This window comes from Dipodomys merriami, unplaced genomic scaffold (assembly GCF_024711535.1).
Source record: "Dipodomys merriami isolate MVZ:Mamm:240054 unplaced genomic scaffold, mDipMer1.0.p SCAF_3, whole genome shotgun sequence".
NCBI classification, from domain to species: domain Eukaryota; kingdom Metazoa; phylum Chordata; class Mammalia; order Rodentia; family Heteromyidae; genus Dipodomys; species Dipodomys merriami.
Window position 1 is genome coordinate 82,452,384 of NW_027204492.1, and position 16,543 is coordinate 82,468,926.

The window sequence follows — 16,543 nt, forward strand, 5'->3', positions numbered from 1 at the left end:
ACCAGTCCTCATAAACTTCTGAAAAAAAAATGTATATGAATCATTTTAGCTGGACACTGAAGGCAACACCTATAATCTTAGCATCAAGAGACTGAGGCAGGAGGATTGCAAGTTCAACTTTAGCCTGTGCTACACAGACCCAGTCTCAAAGTCTTTTACACACACACACACACACACATACACACACACGCACGCACACACACACCCCAGTTTGGACTCAGGGCAGGGCCTGGGTGCTGTCCCTGAGTTTTGTTGCTCAAGGCTAGTGCTCTGTTACTTGAATCACAGCTCCATTTCTAGCTTTTTTGGTGGTTAATTGGGGATAACAGTTTTATGGTCTTTCTTGTCTAGGTTGGCTTTGGACTGTGATCTCCAGATCTGAGCATCCTGGGTAGCTAGGATTATAGGCATGAACAACCACCTCGCCTCTTTGTGTATTTTCATGTTAAAATCTATTGTTTGATTCTATTTAAAAAATTTTTTTTTTTTTGCAAATCCAGGGGCTTGAACTCATGAAGGCCTGGGCAGTGACCTTGAGTTTTTAAGCTCAAGGCTAGTGGTATGTTAATCTGGAGGCTCAAACTCAGGACCTGGATATGATCCCTTAACTTTTTTACTCAAGGCTGGCACTGTACTTGAGCCATAACCCCACTTTTAGCTTTTTTAGGTAGTTAATTGGACATTAAAATCTCATGGACTTTTTCTTGCTCATGCTGACTTCAAATCTTGATCCTCAGATCTCAGCCTCTTGAGTTGCTAGGATTACAGGTGAGGTCAGGCTGGTTTTCGTTTTTTTTTTTTTTTTAAATTAAATACATGTTTTTTTTTTATTGTGAAAATACTGTACAGAGGGATTACAATTACATAGTCAAGATAATGAGTACATTTCTTATCAAGCATTGTAGCCTCCTCCTTTGTTTCCCCTTCCTATCCCTTCCCATCTCCCCCTGCCCCCCTGGTTTTCGTTTTATTATTTATTCTTTTTATTTTTTTGTCGGTTGTGGGGCCTGAACTCTGGACCTCAGGGAATTGGCCTTCAGCTCTTCAGCTCAAGGCTAGCACTCTACCACCTGAGCCTCAGTGCCACTTCGGCCTTTTTTTTTTGCTTATGTGGTGCTGAGGAATCAAACCCAGGGCCTCATGCATGCAAGGCAAGCACTCTACCACTGAACCAACTTTCCCTCTCCCCACTTTTTTTTTGTCAGGTCATGGGGCCTGAACTCTGGGCCTAGGTGCTGTCCCTCAGCTCTTCAGCTCAAAGCTAGTGCTCTACCACTTGAGACACAGTGCCACTTCTGGCTTTTTCTGCTTATGTGGTGCTGAGGAATCCAACCCTGGGCCTCATGAATGTGAGGCAAGCACTCTACCACTGAGCCACCTTTCTAGCTCCTTGTTTTATTTGTGTGTTGTTTTTTTTTTTGGTAAATATTTGTTTTTACTGTTAACATAGGTAATATAAAAAGGGGTTACAGTTACATAAGTTGAGTAAAGAGTAGGGACTGGGGGCTGGGAAGGTGGCTCAGTGGTAGAGTGCTTGCCTTGCATGCCTGAGTCCCTGGGTTCGATTCCTCAGCACCGCATAAGCAAAAAGAAAAAAGCCGGAAGTGGAGCTGTGGCTCAAGTGGTAGAGTGCTAGCCTTGTGCTGAAGAGCTGAGGGACAGCACCCAGGCCCAGAGTTCAGACCCCACGACCGGACCTAAAAAAAAAAAAAAAAAGAGTAGGGACTGTTTTTCTTGAATGTGATTGGTGTGAAATGGAATCTCATGTAACTTTTTTTTTGGGGGGGGGGGTCCGGTCATGGGGCCTGAACTCTGGGCCTGGACGCTGTCCCTCAGCTCTTCAGCTCACTTGAGCCACAGCACCACTTCTGGCTTTTTTCTTTTTGTTTATGTGGTGCTGAGGAATTGAACCCAGGGCCTCATACATGTAAGGCAAGGCAAGCGCTCTACCACTGAGCTACCTTCTCAGCCCAACTTTCCATTTTCTGTGTAGAAATCTCTTAATTTGATATAATCTCATTACTCAATTCTTGGTATTTCCTGAGCATTTTGAATCCTGTTCAGAAAATCATGGATTATCTCTGTATCTTGAAGTGTTTCCCCTGTGTATCCATCTAGTAGTTTAAGAGATTCAGAGCCTGTTTTAACAGAATGTTTTTTAGTAATTAGAGATTGGAGTCTCCTGGATATTCTTGTCTAGGGACTTTGACCTGAGGTACTGAGATTTTAGCTTCCTGAATAGTTAGTATGACAGATGTAAGACACCACTTCTAGCTATAGAAACATCTGTGTTTTCTTTTCATATATATATATATATTTTTTTTTCATGGTACTGGTGATCAATCCCAATGCCTAACACATGCTTTGCAAGTGTACTGCTGAGCTGTCTTTATTGCTTATTATTAGTTTTGGAGAAAAATTCAGATATGTTTAAGGCTGAACATCTGTCTTGGGCTTAAAGCAAACATCAATTTTAGATAGTGCATTAAGGGATTATTCCATTTCATTTTGCCTGAGACCTAGATTGTTCTAAGTCACAAAGCCAGCAAATTGCAAGCATCTTTAGTCGGAAATGCAGCAGATTGTTCATTGTTTAGTTCATTTGAAAAATATTTGAAGCTAAGGTGGCTAAGATTTGAGGATCCCTGTTTCAAGATAGCCCAGGTAGACAAATCCAAGAGACTGTTTTTTTGGGGGGGAGTCATGGGTCCTGAACTTTGGGCCTGGGTGCTGTCCCTCAGCTCTTCAGCTCAAGGCTAGCACCCTACCACTAGCGCCATTTCTGCCCTTTTCTGCTTATGTGGTGCTGAAGAATCAGACCCAGGGCCTCATGCATGCAAGGCAAGCATTCTACTACTGAGCTACCTTCCCAGCCCCCCATGAGATTCTTTTTGTTTTTGTTTTATTTTTTTGGGGTCCGGTTGTGGGGCCTAAACTCTGGGCCTGGGCACTGTCCCTCAGCTCTTCAGCTCAAGGGTAGTGCTCTACCACTTGAGCCACAGCGCCACTTGTGGCTTTTTTCTTTTTGCTTATGTGATGCTGAGGAATCGAACCCAGGGCTTCATGCATGCAAGGCAAGTGCTCTACCACTGAACTACCTTCCCAGCCCCCAAGAGACTCTTATCTCCACCAAAAAGCCACTAGTGGAGCTGTATCTCAAGTAGTAAGAGTGCCAGCCTTGAGCCAAAAGCTAAAGAATAGTGCCTCTAGCTCACTGAGTTCAAGCTTAGTGCAGAAACAACAAAAATGTTTGAAATAACATGTATGTAGGCTTTATGTGGTGCTGGTAGCCTTACTATCAGAGATAGTTTTGTCAATACTCTATGCTGGGATTTATGGATTTTTTTGTTTCCACTTCCTGGTATTCATTTTGATAAACAGTATTTTAGTTATTCAGAGGAGGTATGCATTTGGATTCCTTGGATTCCTCCCCTAAATATACCTTCCTTTAGTCAGTTTGTGTGTAAATCTTTGAGCCCTGTATATGTTGTTATGCTTAGTTTCATTTTAGATCTAGCTTCCACATATCAAAGACATGGACCTTTGATCTCTGAGCCTGGATTACTTATCATGATTTGTTCTAGGTGCATCCATTTCCCATAAAATGACATAATATTATTGTTTCGAATGGATGAGTGTAATTTCATTGTGTATATACAACATCTTCTTGATCTACTTACCTTTGTAAGGCATCTAAGTTGTTTCCATAACTTAGCTATTGTGACTAGTACAACGATGAATATGGAGGTACTGAGTAAATGCCCAAAGTGGTATGGCTGGATTGTAGGGTAGTCCTGTGTGTGTGTTTTGTTTTTTTTTTTTTGCAGTCCTGGGGCTTGAAGTCTGGACCTGAGTTCTGTCCCAGCTCTTCAATTCAAAGCTAGTACTCTACCACTTGAACCACAGAACCACTTCTGGTTTTCTGATAATTAATTGGAGATTAGAGTCTCAGGGACATTCCTGCCTGGGCTGGCTTTGAACCACGATCCTCAGATCTCAGCCTCCCCAAATCTCAGCCTCTTGAGTAGCTAGGATTACAGGTGTGAGCCACGCGTGCCCAGCTGTCCTGTTTTTGTTTGTTTGTTTTGTTTTGTTTTGTTTTTTTTTTTTTTTGGGTCCGGTTGTGGGGCCTGAACTCTGGGCCTGGGCGCTGTCCCTCAGCTCTTCAGCTCAAGGCTAGCGCTCTACCACTTGAGCCACAGTTCCACTTCCGGCTTTTTTCTTTTTGCTTATGTGGTGCTGAGGAATCGAACCCAGGGCCTCGAGCATGCAAGGCAAGCGCTCTACCACTGAGCCACCTTCCCAGCCCTGTTTTGTTTTTTGATGCATCTCCAAATCACTTTCTAGTTTACATTTCCACCATTAGGGTAATAGGGAGATAAGTTGTTGTTGTTGTTGTTGTTGGGTCCGGTCATGGGGCATGAACTCTGGGCCTGGGCGCTGTCCCTCAGCTCTTCAGCTCAAGGCTAGCTCTCTACCACTTGAGCCACAGTGCCACTTCTGGCTTTTTTCTTTTTGCTTATGTGGTACTGAAGGATAGAACCCAGGGCCTCATGCATGCAAGGCAAGCGCTCTGCCACTGAGCCACCTTCCCAGCCCCCAAGTTTACTGTTATACCAATAGTTGTTATAAATAACTTTCTCTTTTAAATTGTACAATAAGGAGCTGGGAAGGTGGCTCAGTGGTAGAGTGCTTGCCTAGCATGTGTGAAGCACTGGGCTGGATTCCTCAGTACCACATAAACAGAAAAGACCGGAAGTAGTGCTGTGGCTCAAGTAGTAGAGTGCTAGCCTTGAGCAAAAGAAGCTCAGGGACCATGCACAGGACTGGCAAAAAATTTTTTTTTGTACAACAGTTTGTTTCTCTTTCTAAGTTCATTTGAATCCACTCAATAGTTGAGACACCATTAAAATCTTTGATTAGGTCACAAAATAGGGTTTAACATTTTGTTAAAAAGCAGCACTTAGATCTTAACAGGAGATTACAGTATGTAGTGATATATAGAAGACAAGATTTCTTTTTGTTTTTTGTTAAGTCTACATGTATCTTCATAGCCATCTTTAGAATAGCTATAATAATCTTGTTGTCTTTAGATTTTTTTCAGCTCTAGCACAATCATATGAAAAAGGATTTGTTTTACAGCAGTCATTATGACTCAAAGAGCTATAGTAACTTGTTTGTGATCATACAGTTACAAAATGGTATTCAAGCCCAGGTGTTTCCATTATGCTGTTACCTTCTTTGACATTTTTTTGTTTTGGGGTTTGGTTGTGGGGCCTGAACTCAGGGCCTGGGCACTGTCCCTCAGCTGTTCAGCTCAAAGCTAGTGCTCTATCACTTGAGCCACAGCGCCACTTCCGGCTTTTTTCTTTTTTGCTTATGTGATGCTGAGGAATCGAACCCAGGGCCTCAGACATGCAAGGCAAGCGCTCTACCACTGAGCCACCTTCCCAGCCCTGCTTTGACTTTTTTTCCAGTGTTTCTCACTGTCTGTCTCTGTGTCTCTGTCTCTTTTTCTCTCTTTTGTTAGTAGTCATGGGGCTTGAACTGAGGGCCTGGGTAATGTCCTTGAGCTTTTTTGCTGAAGGCTGATCCATGCCTCCACATCTGGCTTTTTGGCGGATAATTGAAGAGTCAATTGGACTTTCCTGCCTGGGCTGTCTTCAAACTGTAATCTTCTAATTTCAGCCTCTTAAGTAGCTAGGGTTACAGGTTTGATCCAACAGCACCAAACTTCCCCTCCCTTTTTGCTAGTAAGCAAATGTTCTCACTGAGCTACACCCTCAGCTCCCAATTTTTCTTTACATTTTTAAAATTCATTTACATTAGTTATACAGGGGCAGATTTCATTATGACATTTCCATTCATGTTGCCTTACAATTTTTCTTTTTGGTCTTTTATAACTTTATTTTTTTATTTTTATTTTTTGGGTCCGGTCGTGGGGCCTGAACTCTGGGCCTGGGTGCTGTCCCTCAGCTCTTCAGCTCAAGGCTAGCGCTCTACCACTTGAGCCACAGCGCCACTTCCGGGTTTTTTCTTTTTGCTTATGTGGTGCTGAGGAATCGAACCCAGGGCCTCGAGCATGCAAGGCAAGCGTTCTACCACTGAGCTACCTTCCCAGCCCTTTTATAACTTTTTTCCCCCAGAGATGAGGACTGAACTCAGGGCCTTGCATTTGCCAGGCAAGTGTTCATCCACTGAGCTAAATCCCCAACCTGCATTCATGTCTTTTATTATTACTCCAATCAGTCTTTCTTCTTTATCACTTTTCTCAACAGGTTTCATTGTGCTATTTTCATACATGTGAATATCTACTTCTACCTTAGTCTTCAGATATTATTATTTATTTATTTTGTTGGTCGTGGGCTTGAACTCTGGGCCTGGTCACTGTCTTTGAGCATTTGTGCTCAAGGCTAGTACGCTATTACTTTGAGCCACCACCACTTCCTGTTTTCTGGTGATTAATTGGAGATAAGAGTCTCAGGGCCTTTCCTGCCTGGGCTGGCTTTGAACTGTGATCCTCAGATCTCAGCCTCCTGAGTAGCTAGGATTACAGGTGTGAGCCACCAGTGCCTGTTTTTAAATTTTCTTTATCAGTCATAGGGCTTGAACTCTGAGCCTAGGTGTTGTCCCTCAGCTCTTCAGCTCAAGGCTAGCACTCTACCACTTGAGCCACAGCGCCACATCTGGTTTTCTGGTGGTTAACTGGAGAGTCTCATGGACTTTCCTGCCTGGGCTTGCTTTGAACCCTGATCCTCAGATCTCAGCCTCCTGAACAGCTAGGATTACAGGTGTGAGCCACTGGCAATCAACTCAGATATTTATTTTTGCCAGTCCTGGGGCCTTAACTCAGGGCCTGGGCACTGTTCCTGATCATTTTTACTCAAGGCTAGCACTCTATACCACTTTGAGCCACAGCACACCACTTCTGGTTTTCTGGTGGTTAGTTGAAGATAAAACTTTTCTTTGTTGGCCTGGCTTTGAACCAGGATCCTCACATCTAAGCCTCCTGAATAGCTAGGATTAGAGGTGTGAGCCACCTGAGCCCTGCCTGACCCCATTAGACTGGAAGTAGAGACATGGCTTAAGGTGGTAGAACATAAACCTTGAACAAAAAAGCCAAGAAAAGGGTGTGAGACTTGGAATTCAAGCCTCAGTAACAACTCAAAACTTTTTTTTTAATTGTGAAAATACTGTACAGAGGGGTTACAATTACATGGGCAAGATAATGAGTACATTTCTCATCAAGCATTGTAGCCTTCTCCTTTGTTTCCCCTTCCCAACCTTTCCCATCCTCCCTCCTCCCCTCCCTCCCCACCCAATTTCTGTTAGTAGTAGGCAAGGCTGGAAAAGCATTTACATGTTTGAAAACTAGGTTTGATGTAGAGACAGGGAGAACCAGTCATTATTACAATAGATCTTTTGTACCAATTTTGACCATAAGTAATGGTATTGGAGATAGACGATACTTAAGGGACATAAACCAGTATTATTTACAATTATAAATTTAATCTTTTTCTTTTTCTTTTTTCTTTTTCTTTTTTTTTTTGTTGGTCTTCGAGCTTGAGCTCTGGGCCTGGGTGCTGTCTCTGAGTTCTTCAGCTCAAGGCAAGCGCTGTACCACTTACTTGAGCCTCAGCGCCACTTCCGGTTTTCTGGTGCTTAATTTGAGATAAGAGTCTCACGGACTTTCCTGCCTGGGCTGGCTTTGAACTGCAATCTTTCTCTCGAGTAGCTAGGATTATAGGCATGAGCCATCAGTGCCCGGCAAGTTTAAAATTTTATAGACAAGGATTCTAACTTTCCTCCATAATTTTTGTAATTTGCCTGTGTATTGCTGTTTTGATTTTTTTTTTTTTTTTGTTCCAAATGCTAAGAACTTGACATGCTACATTTCTTCTCTACTGGGAGAACTGGTAGTCTATAACTTTGTTGATCCTTTTGTGTTACCTAGTTCTTCCCATGTTAATTTCTCTATAATTGTGAATAAATTTACTAGAAAGATAACCTCCTGTATCTGTAGCTTTCCTAGCACTGTAGATGTTCTGGGCATGCCTTTTCAGTTACATTCATTCTCATCTCAAGTCAATGTTGAAGGTTTCAGAGCCCTTTTTCTTGGCATCCCTTCCCTTTTTTTCTTTTGCATGAGCATACTGCAGTGTGAAGAAGCACCTAGAGCAAGCCTACACACTAATTTGAGCTGTAGTATATTCAGATCTTAAATGCGAGAGACTATATTTCTGCCGAAGACTTTCCAGATTTGTCTTGGGTGAGTAAAAGCTACTCATTGCTTCATGATTCCACTTTACTATTGGTTCCCAATAATATCAAGTCCAGCAATCCTCAAGGCACATGAGAGTTGTGTTTTGTTTGCCGAGAAGAGGGAGACCAATATCTATAGGAGAGGGAGTAGTAAGGTGGACTGTATAAGTAGACATGCACACTAGAGTTGTGGGACAAGTATGTGTTTGTGTCCAGGTTCTACCACTTCCTAGGTATATGGCTGTTCTTAGTCTTTGTCAAGTTGTTATAGGGATTAGAGATATAATATATTATAGGTGTAAAGTAAAATGCTAGCTGTTATAAATTTTTTTATCTGTTCGTTGTATATTAATGTAATAATTAGGAACTAGATCAGATCATTATATGGTGTTGCCTTTAACAAATTAGTAATTAGTGATGCTTGTGCCTCTGTAGAGTTTTTCTTTAAGATTCAGCTTACAGCTGCTTCTTGACATGGTCATTACTACTCCCAAGGGAATTTACTTTCAGAGGCTGCAAGAAGCAAGGGGAATCATTGCATAGCAAAAAGAAACAAAGTATTAATTATTTGCTTTGTGTATTAATTATGTGCTTTTGTTGGGATTTTGTTATTATTTTATTATTATTATTGTTGTTATTTATTTGCCGGTCCTGGGGCTTGAACTCAGTGTCTGGTCTCCGTCCCTGAGCCTCTCTGTGCTCAAGGCCAGTGCTCTACCAGTTGAGTCACAACACAACTTCTGGCATTTTGTATTATTTTGTTTGTTTCTTTCTTGGTGGTGGTGGTGGTTGTGGGGCCTGAACTCTGGGGCTGGGCGCTGTCCCTCAGCTCTTCAGCTCAAGGCTAGCCCTCTGCCATTGAGCTACAGCGCCACTTCCAGCCTTTTCTGCTGAGGAATCCAACACACAGCCTCATGCATGCAAGGCAAGCACTGTACCACTGAGCCATGTTCCCAACCCAGCATTTTCTGTTTCTGTGGTATTGAGGAAGTGAACCCAGGGCTTCATGCATGCGAGGCAAGCACTCTACCACTAAACCACATTCCCAGTCTCTTAATATTGTTGTTGTTGTTTTTTTTTTTGGTCTGGTCATGGGGCCTGAACTCTGGGCCTGGGCGCTATCCCTCAGCTCTTAGCTCAAGGCTAGCTAGCACTCTACCACTTGAGCCACAGCGCCACTTCCGGCTTTTTTTCTTTTTGCTTATGTGGTGCTGAGGAATCGAACCCAAGGCCTCATGCATGCAAGGCAAGCGCTCTACAACTGAGCCACCTTCCCAGCCCCCTTAATATTCTTTAGTCTTGTTTTTCCTTCTTTTTAAAAACTGCCATAAACTGGGTGCCTGTGGCTTATGCCTGTAGTCCTATCTACTCAGGAGGCTGAGATATGAGAATTGTGGTTCAAAGCCAGCCTGGGCAGGAAAGTCCATGAGACTTTTATTTCTAATAAACTACTCAGAACAAGATTGAAGTGGTACTGTGTGACTCAAGTGGTAGTGTGTTAGTCTTGAATACAAAGAGGGTCAGGACAGCTCCCAGATCCTTGAATTGAAGCTCTGGGACTGGCAAAACAACAATAAGAAAACTACCATGATGTTTTTTCCAAATTTATGTGGGTAACTTTTTTACATCAATTTTTCTTAGCATACATTAGTTATCCTCAGCGGGGATTGCATTGTGACATCTCTGCTAATCTGTATTGTGTATTCCAATCACTCCATTACTATCCCTTTGCCTCCAAAATAATTTCATCAGGTGTAATTGTTCTATTTTCATACGTGCAAACCATATATTTCATACATACTGATCCTTATTCACTGTGTTAACTCAACACCCTCCTGCCCATTCTCCCAACAGAGCCCTTTTTCCCCTGCCCTAAACAGCTTGTTGATCAATAGCTTTTTTCTTTTTTGGTCAGTCGTGGGGTTTGAACGCTGGACCTGGGCACTGTCCCTCAGCTCTTCAGCTTGAGGTGAGCTCTCTACCACTTGAGTCACAGCGCCATGTCCGATTTTCTGGTGGTTAATTAGACACAAGAGTCTCACGGATTTCTGCCCAGGCTGGCTTTGAACCACAATCCTCAGATCTCTCTCAGCCTCCTGAGTAGTTTGGATTATAGGCCTGAACCACCAGTGCCCTGCTGATCAATAGATTTCCTTGAGGTTGTTCATGCTGTTTTCATATAGATACTATGTATTTCTTTTCTTTCATTATAGTTGCTATGTATTTCAAATGATGCACTTTATTTTTTCCCTTTCCCCTTTGCCTCATTCTAAATTTTGATACATATGTGCAACATAACTTACCAAAAAAAGTGAGTGCTTTCTATAAGTCAGTCTCTGGATGGCAGTTTTTGGAAAGAAGCTACAAAATCCACCAGTGGTCAACTTGGTTTTTAATTTGGTACATGTCCTTTGGCTTAGGGAATACTATTTTCTTTCTTAAAAACATTACAGGGCTTAGCCTGGCTCCAATGGCTCAAGTCTGTAATCCTACCTACTCAGGAGGCTGAGAACGGAAAGATCTAGATTCCAAGCCTGTTGAGGCAAAACTTGAGTTCCCAAGACGCCCTGTGGCTCAAGGGGGTAGAGTGCCTGCCTGACTGCCTGGCAAATGTAAGGCCCTGTGGTTAAACCTCAGTGTGGCTTAAAAAAAAAAAAGTAAAGGAAATATATAAAAATTTTTTTGGTTGGTTGTGGGGCTTGAATTCTGGGCACTGTCCTTCAGCTCTTCAGCTCAAGGCTAGCACTCTACCACTTAAACCACACAGCACCATTTCTGGTTTTTTGAGTGGTTTATTGGAGATAAGTCTCACAGACTTTTGTGCTGGGGCTGGCTTTGAATTGCAGTCCTCAGATCTCAGCCTCCTGGAGTAGCTAGGATTACAGGCATGAGCCACCAATGCCTGGCTAAAAATTTTACTACTGAAAAAAAATTAGATGCTTGACTTCAAAGTTTTGAGAGTCTAGGGCTGGGAAGGTGGCTCAGTGGTAGAGCGTTTGCCTTGCATGCTCAAGGCCCTGGGTTCGATTCCTCAGTACCACATAAGCAAAAAGAAAAAAAGCCGGAAGTGGGCGCTGTGGCTCAAGTGGTAGAGCGCTAGCCTTGAGCTGAAGAGCTGAGCGACAGCGCCCAGGCCCAGAGTTCAGGCCCCACGACCGGAAAAAAAAAAAAAAAGCAAAGTTTTGAGAGTCTAAATAATCATGAAGCATAAAAGAACCTGTCTTGTTCTGCCACCTACAGGCAATTACTGGTAATGTCTATTTTTTCTTAGATTAAAAAATACTTACCGGGTGCCAGTGGCTCATGCCTGTAATCCTAGCTACTCAGGAGGCTGAGATCTGAGGATCGAGGTACAAAACCAGCCCGGGCGGGAAAGCCCATGAAGTCCTTATCTCCAATAAACCACCAGAAAACAGGAAGTGGTTCTGTAGCTCAAGTGGTAAGAGTGCTAGCCTTGAGCTGAAGAGCTGCAGACAGCACTTAGGCTCAGAGTTCAAGGCCCATGACCGACAAAAAAAAGAAAATTTTTTATTTTTTATTTTTTTGGGTCTGGTCGTGGGGCCTGAACTCTGGGCCTGGGCGCTGTCCCTCAGCTATTCAGCTCAAGGCTAGCGCTCTACCACTTGGGCCACAGCGCCACTTCCGGGTTTTTTCTTTTTGCTTATGTGGTGCTGAGGAATCGAATCCAGGGCCTCATGCATACAAAGCAAGCACTCTACCACTGAGCCACCTTCCCAGCCCTCATTGACACCTTCACTCCTTTTTTTTTTTTTTTTTTTTTTTTTTTTTTTTTTTTTGCTAATATGGGGCACTGTCCTAAAATTTAGCTTTTTGGCCCAGATTGGTGCTCTACCATTTGAGCTATACTTCCACTCCTGCTTTTTGGTGTGATTGGAATGAAGAGTCTTGGAAATTTTCCGGCCCTGGTTGGATTTGAACCATGATCCTCAGATCTCATACCCCTGAGTAGCTAAGATTACAGGCATGAGCCACCTGCTCCTGGCTACGCTCTCCCTTTAAAAAAATTTTCAGTTGGATTCATTGTTTCTATTTTCATATTGCATATAAACTATGAGGACCATATTCATCCTCATCTACCTTCATTAGCCCTCCTACTTGTGCTGAGGCCCACTCACCCCACATTTGTCACTCGTTTTTTAGTGTGTATTATCCCACTGTGGTCTTTCACATGTGGTTATTTTATTATTTTCCTTAGAATAACTTTCTCTATTGGTTACAGTCTTTGTACCTCATGGTGGATATTTTCTCATTAGTACTTAGAGAAGTGATATATACCTCATGGTCACTAAGCACATAGGAAGTGATACCCAGTCAACATTTAAGAGACTAGGGACAATATTGCCTTTAATTCTGGCTAGTTTGAGGAAAATAATTAGAGCAATGATTCATTCTTTCTAACTTTCACAGGGACACATTCAGCTGTCCTTTTTTATATTTTCTTTTTTGGAATATCATCCTCAGTTGCTTTTCTTGCTCCTGGTTTGTGTTTTCACCACTTAAGCGATACCTCGAGTCTGGCATTTTGTTGGTTATTTGGAGATGAGGTCCTAGAGAATTTTCTGCTAGACTGGTTTAGATCTCAGATCTAGTATCCGGATTACGTAGGATTATGAGCCATGGATAGCTATCTTTCTACAAGATACTTTGTATACACTTAGGTAGATATACTAGCATCTTTATTCCTATTTCCCCCCTCTGCCCTTTAATATCCTCATTGTATTCTGCTTCCATTTATATCCACTCTTTTCAAAAAACATTTTCTTACACCTGTCATCTGTGCTATTTAAAAATTCCATCCCATGATTCATTCCAGTCTGTCTTTGTCACCATTGTTAAGCTATGTCCAATTCCAATAGGTATTTCATGCATCATTTTGGCAATTAGTTTAACATCTGTTGTCTTTTTAAAATCTGTTTTTCTTTTTAAAATATTGATACTGGGACTTGAATTCAGGGGTCCGTGACCTTTTTTTTTGCCAGTCCTAGGGCTAAGTTCAGGGCCAAGGTACTGTCCCTGATCTTCTTTTGCTCAAGGTTGGCCTCTACCACTTGAGCCATAGCACCACTTCTGGCCTTTTCTGTTTATGTGGTACTGAGGAATCAAACCCAGGGTTTCATGTATGCTAGGCAAACATTCTGCCACTAAACCACATTCCCAGTCCCTTGTTAGCTTTTTATTTTTTATTTTATTTTATTTTTTTTTATTGTGAAAATAATGTACAGAGGGGTTACAATTACATGGGCAAGATAATGAGTACATTTCTTATCAAGCATTGTAGCCTCCTCCTTTGTTTTCCCATCCCTTCCCATCCTCCCTCTGCCCCCCCACCCAATCTTCCCCACCCCCCCCCCCCCACCAAAGTTGTAAAGTTCGTTTTCGACATAACGACTTGAACATCTCATTGTTGCAATTGGTCCACTTGTATCCCTATTTAAACGATTTGTTTTTCCCCTTCCCTTCCACAAATTATACCAACATCAAATACAGTGAAAACGGGGGTTATACTGTGGGGGAGGGATATACAAAGCAACAAAGAAATAATCTTACAAGTGTGTTAGAAACAATCACCTGAAAGAAAAAAAAAACATTTGAATGTATATCTTAGGGTTCGTTTCCCTAACATCAATTTATCTGACCTTTTCTGCTTGACTCAGACACACACTAGATATTGCAAATAAGGGAAACCATGGGACCTATGTTTCTTTGGGCCTGGCTTACTTCACTTAATATAATTTGTGTCAAGTCTTTCCATTTCCTAACAAATGGAGCAATGTCATTCTTTCTGATGGAGACATAGAATTCCATTGTGAATATATACCACATTTTCTTGATCCATTCATCTACTGAGGGGCATCTGGGTTGGTTCCATATCTTAGGTATAGTAAATAGTGCTGCAATAAACATAGTCGTGCTGGTAGCTTTAGTGTGGTCTTGTTTGTGATCATTTGGGTAAGCACCCAAAAGTGGGATTGCTGGGTCATAGGGGAGCTCTATGTGGAGTCTTTTGAGGAACCTCCATACTACTTTTCAAAGTGGTTGAAAAAGTTTACACTCGGACCAACAATGCAGAAAGATTCCCTTCTGTCCACTTCCCCTCCAACATCTGTTGTTATTAGAGTTCTTGATTTTTGCCATTCTAACTGGGGTGAGGTGGTATCTCAATGTTTTGATTTGCATTTCTGTTATGGCTAAGGAGGTTGAGCATTTCTTCATGTGTCTGTCTATTGGCCATCCTTCTTTCCTCTTCAGAGAAGTTTCTTTTTAAGTCTTTAGCCCACTTGTTTATTGGGCAGTTGTTTCTTTTTCAGATTTGTTGGGGGATTTAATTTTTTGAGTTCCAGGTATATTTTAGATATGAGACCCTTGTCCATTGTATGGCTAGTGAAGATCTTCTCCCAATCTGTGGGCTTTCTATTGATCTTGCTAGCTATGTCCTTTGCCATGCAGAAGCTCTGTAACTTCATGCAATCCTATTTGTCTAACCTTTCTTTGATTTGTTGTGTTTCTGGGTCTCTATTAAGAAAATTTCGGCCTATGCCAAGGAGACCTAGGGTTTCTCCTATTCCTTCCTGTAGTGTTTTCAGACTGTCAGCTTTGACTCCGAGGTCTTTGATCCATTTGGAGTTGATTCTGGTTCAGGGTGATATATAAGGATCTAGCTTTAGGTTTCTACAAGTAGTTAACCAATTTTGCCAGCACCATTTACTGAAGAGGCTGTCTTTCTTCCATCCTATTTTTTTAGCTCCCTTATCAAAGATTAGATGGCTATAGGTCAGTAGATTCATTTCTGGGTTTTCAATTCTATTCTAGTCCTGAGGTCTGTTCGTGTGCCAGTACCAAGCTGTTTTGATTACTATGGCTTTATAATAGAGTTTGAAATTTATATTCCTCCAGCAGTGTTCTTCCTCTTGAGGATTGTTTTTGCTATTCGGGGTCTTTTATTCCATATGAATTTTTGGATTGCCGTTTCTATTTCCTTGAAGAATGAAGTTGGAATTTTGATGGGTAATCGCATTGAATTTGTAGATGGTCTTGGGAAGTATTGCCATTTTCACGATGTTGATCTTTCCAATCCAGGAGCATGGGAGTTTTTGCCACTTTCTAAGTTCTGTTTTGGTTTCCTTTTTCAAGTTTTTAAAGTTTTCATGATAGAGGTCCTTTACTTCTTTGGTTAAGTTAATTCCTAGGTATTTTATTTTTTGTGGGGCTATTATGAATGCAGATGCTTTCCTAATTTCAGTCACACTTTTCTTATTGTTGGCATACAGGAAAGCCATTGATTTTTTGAGGGTTAATTTTATACCCTGCTACTTTGCCAAAGTTTTGAATCAGCTTGAGTAATTTGTGAGTGGAGTCTATGGGATTTTTTAAATACAAGATCATGTCATCTGCAAAGAGGGAGAGTTTTACTTCTTCTTTCCCTATTTGGATCCCCTTTATGTTTGCATCTTGTCTTATTGCTGTAGCTAGGCATTCTAATACTAGATTGAAGAGAAGTGGAGAGAGTGGACATCCTTGTCTTGTTCCTGAGTTAAGAGGAAATGGCTTTAGTTTTTCACCATTAAGTATAATGCTGGCTGTAGGTTTGTCATATACAGCCTTTATTATATTGAGGAATGTTTCATGGATTCCTAATTTTTCCAGAGCCTTCATCATAAGGTGTTGGATCTTGTCAAATGCTTTTTCTGCATCTATTGAGATAAAACCATGTGGTTCTTATCCTTGCTTTTGTTGATGTGATGAATTATGTTAATTGATTTGCATATATTGAACCAGCGGTAGAGCACTTGCCTTGCATGCCTGAGTCCCTGGGTTCGATTCCCCAGCACCACATAAGCAAAAAGAAAAAAGCCAGAAGTGGCGCTGTGGCTCAAGTGGTAGAGCACTAGCCTTGAGCTGAAGAGCTGAGGGACAGCACCCAGGCCCAGAGTTCAGGCCCCAATGACCGGACCCAAAAAAAAAAAAAAAAAAAAAAGCTAACAAGGTCTCAAACTTATTAGCATAAAGTTTTGAGAAGTATTCCCTGGACCTTTTCCTAGCAAATATCGACATGCCAAAACTAAACCAAGATGCGTTAAAAAAAAAAAAAAAAAAAAGTTGGAGGAGTATTGGTGTGAGCTCTGCTTTTAAGGCCTTGTAGAATTCCGCTGTAAAACCATCTGGTCCTGGACTTTTCTTAGATGGGGGGTTCTCTTATTGCTGTTTCTATTTGAATGATTGATATGGGCCTGTTAAGATGGTTTAACGCATCTTGGTTTAG

At 41.7% G+C, this 16,543-nt stretch overlaps 1 protein-coding gene across 16 annotated transcripts in view; it reads left to right on the plus strand.

Annotated features, from left to right (window-relative positions):
* Positions 1 to 16,543, plus strand: part of Huwe1 (HECT, UBA and WWE domain containing E3 ubiquitin protein ligase 1) — a 172,728-nt gene that overhangs the window by 14,547 nt on the left and 141,638 nt on the right. Inside the window, exon 4 of one of the 16 annotated variants that reach the window (XM_070040421.1) lies at positions 8,160 to 8,269. The exons of the other annotated variants lie outside the window; for them this stretch is intronic. The gene's annotated coding sequence lies outside the window, so the exon portion shown is untranslated. The remainder of the gene's footprint in view (positions 1 to 8,159; positions 8,270 to 16,543) is intronic. 16 annotated transcript variants of the gene reach the window in all.